Here is a 7,572-nt window from a genome sequence, read left to right as displayed (position 1 = left end):
TACAAGTCCGGCCGGAAGCACAGCGACGCCGACTGCTTGTCCAGAGCCCCCGTCGAAACCCCTTCCGGCTGCAGCGACGACAATGACGACGAGACCTTCCTAGGAGCTGTAAACGCCGACGACATGGCGCGACGTCAACGGGACGATCCTGAGCTGCGCGCATTAATCGAGCACCTGGAAGGGGGTGGGGGTACCGTGCCACGTGTCTTCTCACGAGTATTGCCGACCTTCGCCATTCGACAAGGTGTACTCTACAAAGAGAACTTCGGCGACAACAGCACACCGTGGTTGCTGGTAATCCCGACCGACCTTCGGGAGGAGATCTTTCAAGCATGTCACGACGACCCGACGTCAGGACACCTCAGTTACAGCCGAACACTGGCCCGTATTCGTGAAAAGTATTACTGGCCAAAGCTCCCCATAGCCGTCCACCTCTACACCCGATCGTGCCACGAGTGCCAGCGACGTAAGAAACCGCCAACGAAACCGGCCGGTCTCCTGCAGCCGATTGCTCCCCCGACCGCACCGTTCCAGCAGATCGGAATGGACCTACTTGGCCCCTTTCCGCCGTCAACATCGGAAAACCGCTGGATAATCGTCGCCACAGATTATCTCACGCGGTACGCCGAAACGAAAGCCCTCCCTTCAGGGACTGCTGTGGAAGTCGCCAAGTTTTTCATCGAGTCCATCGTCCTCCGGCATGGCGCCCCCGAAGTCCTGATCACAGGCCGAGGGTCATCGTTCATGGCACAGCTGACCCAAGAAATCCTGCGTCTCAGCCACACCAACCATCGTCGCACCACGGCGTACCACCCGCAGACCAACGGGCTCACGGAAAGACTCAACAAGACCATCGCCGACATGATTTCCATGTACGTCGACGTGGAGCACAAGACATGGGACGAGGTGCTGCCGTACGTCACCTTTGCCTACAACACGGCCGTACAAGAGACCACCGGAGTGACACCCTTTCAACTGGTGCATGGGCGCAGGGTAACGACAATGCTGGACGCGATGTTACCCCACGAACCGGCTCTCGACGGAAGCGACGACGCCCAGGTGGTTGCCCAACGGGCAGAAGTCCGCCAGCTCGCCAGACACCGTATTCAAGCCCAACAACGTGTCGACGTTGGCCGCTACAACCTTCGTCGTCGGGACGTCCACTTCCAGCCCGGAGACAGGGTGTGGGTGTGGACACCGATCCGCCGCCGTGGTCTCAGTGAGAAACTCCTAAAGCGCTACTTCGGACCCTACAAAGTACTTCGTCGACTCGGTGATCTGAACTACGAGGTGATGCCCGATGGAACACGGACTTCATCACGCCGCCCTCCACGACCAGAAGTCGTCCACGTCGTGCGCATGAAGCCGTACTACGCTCGATAGGACAGTGGACCTTACGTATTCCAAATGACTCTTTAGTTTACCGTTCTTTTTGTTTGCTTTTTGTTTTGTGCTGCATCGGGGCGATGCACTTTTTAAAGGGGGGAGTAATGCCGCGCGCGCTCGCCAAGTAGGCAGCGCGCGCGTGGCCTAAGGGTTATCGCGCCTGTCTCCCACGCGAAAAGCTAGGGTTCGAATCCTGGAGCGACATGTCTTTTGTTTATTCCTCTAATTTAGTGTTCTGGAGAATTCGAGAATCATGTTGCTTGTTCCAGGCCCAAATGTTCCACGCGTCGAAGTTTCTTCGCCGATTATTCCAGAAGACCACGCATGTACATAAGGGGCTCCGCGTGGCGAGCCGCAGTCAGTTTCGCCCCAGCGTTCGACTGTGCTGCTACGCCGACTTCGACGCCCGCGACGCTCTGTTATTATCTTTGTACCCTTTTAGTTTTTGGCACAAGTTCGCCGCATTAAACGTTTCTTTCTTTCTGTTTATTTAGTGTTCCTTTGGTCACCACCCGTGACAATATATACCGTAGCGGAGCCGCGTTTTCGTGTTCTAGTAGAGCGTTTGCAGCCCGGTGCAGAATACAGCGTTCCGAAAGCTAACGCAACGCTCCTTCCTTCCTGTTGTCTCTTCCTTACGTAACTTATTTGCGCTGTTTAAGTCAAGATGTCTATCCAACTCGCCCAGCAACTCATTTCGGTATAACGCAACGGAACTCTTTCTGACACTGAAGCTAAAATAGAGGTTTGTAAAGCAATTGTTAGTAATCTTCTATTCATGTCTCTATCTAAATAGTGTTTAAATTTATTATCGAGTGCTTATGTTCATGTTTGCTTCCTTTATAAGTACGTCCAGTACGTTTGCGACGAGTTTGAGATCCAGGTTGTTGACGCCGGGTTAGCTGCGCTCGTTTTGCGACACAAAAGGGATCGCGTGATAACAGACGAAGTCAGTCGAATAAAAATAAAAAAAAACGTAAAAAACGGAGTTTTTCTTTTCTTTTTTTTAGTGCGAGTTTTGACATGTAGCAGGAGATGGGGGCGTAGCGCAAACTGAAAAGAAGCAGCGGTGAACCGTGGGCTCTGTCGAATCATGCGTTTCTTCAAGCCCGCGGATCTGCCCTCCGCCCCATCTTTGCCCCGCAACGAGAATGGAATGTCTGTACTAACCTTTCTTCCAAGTGGACTCTTCCCGAATGCATACTTGACCTTGCTTTCCGGATCCGTTGCCTCGTCCCTTCCCCGAATCGTCATTGCAGTGTCGTTTCTTGTGCGGGGATATGGTCTTTGAAAAACGCGTGTTCCCGCAAGCCGGTCGTTTTTCCGATGTGGACGGACTACAGCGTGTGCCGGACGGAGTCGCTCGCCGCAACGCAGTGCTCGTATGCTGTTCTGTTCTATACATAACTGAAATAAACGCCTCACGGATTACCTTTCGCTGTATGGTACGTACGCTTTATTTCAAGAGTATACGTTTCTCGCGGAGGTGACGGCAACCAAGCTACCAAGCGCTCAAGTTGCCGTCACCGCCATTAAACATGTCTGCGGTGGCAGCGGCGGTTCGACCGCCGCTGCCGCCCCAAATATAGAGGAGGAATTTTCGTCCCTTTTTCAAGCGCCACTAGGTAGCGCTGCATGTGGATCGGTGAAAGGGAGGAACAAGGGCAATTTCCTCCCTTCCGTTGGCGACAGGGAGGAACATCGTTGTTTTCCTCCCTTTCTCCTCCCTTGTTTTTAGAGTGTACCTACAAAAGGTGAGCATTCATGAGCTCTGAAAAACGTATAAAACGAAACGCTCGGTGGTCCTATTATTGGATATGTGTTCAAACACTTCAAAATATGTTCGCTCGTTTTAAGGTTTTTCGACGTCGTTCACAGTCACATGGGGGGCCAACTGCCTTGAGGTGGCTTACACGGACTTCAAGATAGCGGCCATCAACGATATAGGGATGCTTTTTTCACTTATCCCAGTCGGTGTATAGGAATATGTGCTCCAGTGGTCACCAGAGTCGCTACAATTCAGATGACGAGTTTGCTGTTCTAATATGCGGCGTTCTATTTATATGTCTTATTCTTGTCTTCAGGTATAGACAATTTGTTACTTTATTTCTTGTTGATTTTCAAATGGGAATGCATCCAGCATGGACCTTCTTGCCAATCGCCGACATTCCCGAGGTCTTCAAGGAACTTCTCGAGGTTTTTCCCACCGATGCCTCACTCGTGGCGGACTACCTCGAGGCAGACTTGGACGTAGTTCAACTACTCTACTCAAACTACTGTAGTTTAACTACTTTTTCGAGTAACTTGGTAACTTTCAATTACAACTTGATTTGGGTAATTAGTAGTTTAATTTAACTACTTTTTTCAGGTAACTTCTACTCAAATTACTAACTACTTTCGAAATTATATAGTGCTAATTTTGCCCATCACGAAAGTTTAAGCGCAGAAATGAATAGGACGCCGACAGATGAAGTGGCATTCCCTAACAAGGGGCCCCCTTGTTCGGGAAGGCGCCCTTGGGTCAAGGTGGCGACGAGCAGCCAAAACATAACATCGGCACGCACGAACGCAGGAAGAGATGCTTAACAAGCCTTGGTCGGGTATTGACCTAATCCGGTAATGCACGCAGGCGCCGCGTTTCCAGCTGCAACCATGAAAGACGGGGACACTCCGAGAGTTGTTGTCTGTCTTTAGAGAGTTCTGACTCAAGCGGTAGGTTCCACGGGAGGCGCCACTGGAATGACCTCGCAGCTGGGCGCCTGTTCCCATGGTCGCCTTGTCGTCAGCGCATACGCCTTTGCAAACCCGGACTCCCCCGCGCACAAACCCTGGCACGGATAATCCGTTCATGGAAGCACGTTCCAGCTTCCAGCTGTAACTGTATACGAGCGACGATGCTTGTTCACGTAATCCTTCGTGTCCTTCCGACCATCCATGCCTGGGAGACCTCCTCTTTGTTAAAAACAATTTACTTGTCAGGCGTGTCAGGCGTGTCAGAATATTGTAGTCGCCGGCGAGGATTGCGAGTTACCCTTGGGAGATCCTTCTGTTGGACCCCGCGTCAGCGGCGAAGTATACTTCGCCGTCCGGATGATCTTATCGTCGTGGCGCCAGACTTGAACTCTTGACGGTCTGGTGCACTCGCTCAGCGTACTCTCAGAACGACGTCGGAATAAAGAGGGGCCAGTCATAACAATCTCAACTTGACGAAGAAAAAAGAAAAAAGCAGGAAAGTTTGTTATAAAAGACCCTCTACCCGAGGCAAACCTCACATATTTCGTCATGAACACCTAAGATGCCGACACTCGCTTACTCGACCCTGCACAGCCTGTTTCTCAGAATCAACGCTGCCGTTCTATTCAGTGCCACGGTGGAACGTCTATTTACCTCGGCTGGGGACGTCTTTAAAAGAAAAAGGGGAAAACTCTCCTATCAAGAACTTTGAAAGTCAATTGCTTCTGCGAGCGAATAAATTATTTTGGCGCAAACGCAAGCTATAAATAGACTGCATTTATTTTAGGCTCGCAGGGTTTTTCATTGATCAAAACTGCTGTTCATTTTGCTACCACAAAAATATAAAAAAGTAACTTCGAAAGTAACTTCAAAGTAACTTGCTACTCTTTAGAGTAGTTAGTAGTTTACTCAATTACTATTACAAATGCGTAATTTCTACTCTACTCCAATTACTTTTGGCGTCGATACTCAGTAACTTAACTTAACTACCTTTTTTGAGTATTTTGTACATGTCTGCCTCGGGGACGTGTATATCGGGAGACCCCGTCGAAACGGCTTGTCGTCGGCCACCTACCCTCCCCTGGTTCGGTCAGTCAGAGAATCAACACTAGCAGAAAGGCCAACAAGGACCAACAACAGCATCGAAGCGTGGCTCCGGGGACTGCACGTTAGAACTGACCTAATCCTCTGAGAACTTGGACGTTTTCTTAGCAGATTTTTGCATTTGTGGCTCAAAATTTCAGTACGGTGCCCACTCAAAAAGCTTTCTCCACGAGTGTGTGTGTTCTTTTTTCTTTTTATCCTTAACAGAGATGAAGCTGGCTCAAGCAGAGGGCGGCACGACATCTTCGAGGGTGTCCAAGAAGCACAACGACAGCAACCGGCGTCTTCAAATCATTGTGAGCAGCTACAATGGTCGCAATCGTCTAGAAACCCTAAGGGTGGCCAGCTCGGAATATCACTTTTTAATTTTTTTTATATTTCGCTCAATAAATCTTGTTTTATAAGTACAACGATGACTTGTTTGGATGTTCCCTCTCTGTAGTAAAATTAAATATACCGTACTAGTCGTTACTGCATGCACAGCCAGGTGAATATATGCTGGGCAAATTCAAATATCCGGTTCGCACTGTGGCAAACGTTCCTAGGGACAAATTCCCGTATGACGAATGTTCCGATGTGACGAACGGGCCTATTACCAGTTGGCCTATGACAAATGCGCACATGACAAACGGGCCTACACCCTAAAGCACCCGAATCGGTCATAGTATGCGACGAAGACCACTGCGGAGGTGGCCGCAGTACATGGCTCACTGATACGCAAACATTCGACATTATCTCAGTTTCGCTTGACATAGAATTGGCTCATTTTGAAAAAAAAAATATTTATAATTTTGTAAAAAATAGAATCACATGACCCGAAAATCAACCAGCGCACTTTCACTCTTTTACTATGTGCAACAGCGTTTACTTATTTGAGTGATTTGCGGTGGCGGCGTTTTGTCCAGGCGAACAAAACAAAACAAGAACGAATGCGGTGCTCGGTAAAGCGTTTCTTCTAGAGCCTTAGTGGGAATTCACTTTAGCGAAGCTTCGCTAAAGTTCATGAGTTTCATGATTACGTGTTCCGATTAATCACTTAAGTGATTAATCGGAACACGTAATCATGAAAGTTATTGTTTTAATATTCTTTTTAAAGCATAGCTTTGTGACTCTAGAACTACGCTTTGATCAGTACGCATATAAGACATAACACTATCTAAACTTGTGGCTATTAATGTTTTTGGCATTTCGGCAGTTCAACATATAGTTCTGATACCGTGCCACTTCGAAAATGCACACCGATTTAGTAATCGGGGTGACCGTTGAAATCCGGTGCTCTAGAAGAAACGTTGGGACTCTAATGGTTGCTGATGGTATCGGGAACTGGTTCATTTTGTTTCTCTTTTCACACAAGGAGATCAGACACATTTTAGAGTAAGTAGCTCTATTTTTCTAAGCACTGCTTCGCAGTAATGAAAAGAAGGCTCTGAGGGGCCGCTATTTAAAACGCAACGCCATTCTGACTTGTGGTAGACTATTCCGCAACCTTATGACACGACACATGGCGCATTTCGTTTTGTAATGACGATATCAACAGTCTACATATTATATGGAAATTGTATCGTACGAAAAAATCTCGGAACGCGAAGAACCGAGCCAAATGAATCCAAAGTATCAGGCAGCTAAATGAAGCAATCTCTAACCGCGCTTTTTTTTTTCTTTTTTTTTTCTTTCTTCCTAATCCGGTAAGAATAGGACAAAGGGCCCCTTTGGCGATGGCCTCGGAGGCCCACAACACTCCCCGCTTTTTGAACGGACAAAAAACAAAGCCATTCTCGCAGCTTGCAGGGTGGTGGGACAGGATGGGTGGGGTGGGGGGCTTTCAGGGTCAAGCCGTCCGCTGAGAATCGGAACAAAAAGTAGAGCTTTTTCTTTCTTTTTATTTGGAAGCAGCACTATATCGCGTAAGCAGTTGGGTGGAAAGGCGTCCTCCCCAGAGCCATCTGGATTCTGAAGAAGTTCCTATCGGAGATGAAATTCTACTGAGATATCCTCTTAAGTCGTGCAATATTACGGGAGCAGCCGGAGGCGCATTCGAATATGTGTTGAACTTCACGGTGTGAGTCATCCTACTACTTCAAGTCAACCACCGCCAGGCTCTTGCTGCAACGGACTGTGACTCAGCTTTGCCGGCCGGGTGTACTGCGTACTCTAAGGCAAAAGAGATGGTTAGCAGCGGGCATTGGATGTCAGCAAATAATAACTCAAGGCATCCCTACCTAAGGACCTGCGGCAGAAGATGCTCTGACTCCACTCCTGGCACGCCACCTAGTTCGAGTCCCCGACTACGCGACACTTCTCAGAAGGGAGAAGAGGACGCATAGGAAAATAGTTTGGAGAATCGGAAGG

This window comes from Ixodes scapularis, unplaced genomic scaffold (assembly GCF_016920785.2).
Source record: "Ixodes scapularis isolate PalLabHiFi unplaced genomic scaffold, ASM1692078v2 PGA_scaffold7__128_contigs__length_106722199, whole genome shotgun sequence".
In the NCBI taxonomy this organism is placed as follows: Eukaryota; Metazoa; Arthropoda; class Arachnida; order Ixodida; family Ixodidae; genus Ixodes; species Ixodes scapularis.
Note: the sequence above shows the minus strand (reverse complement) of the source record.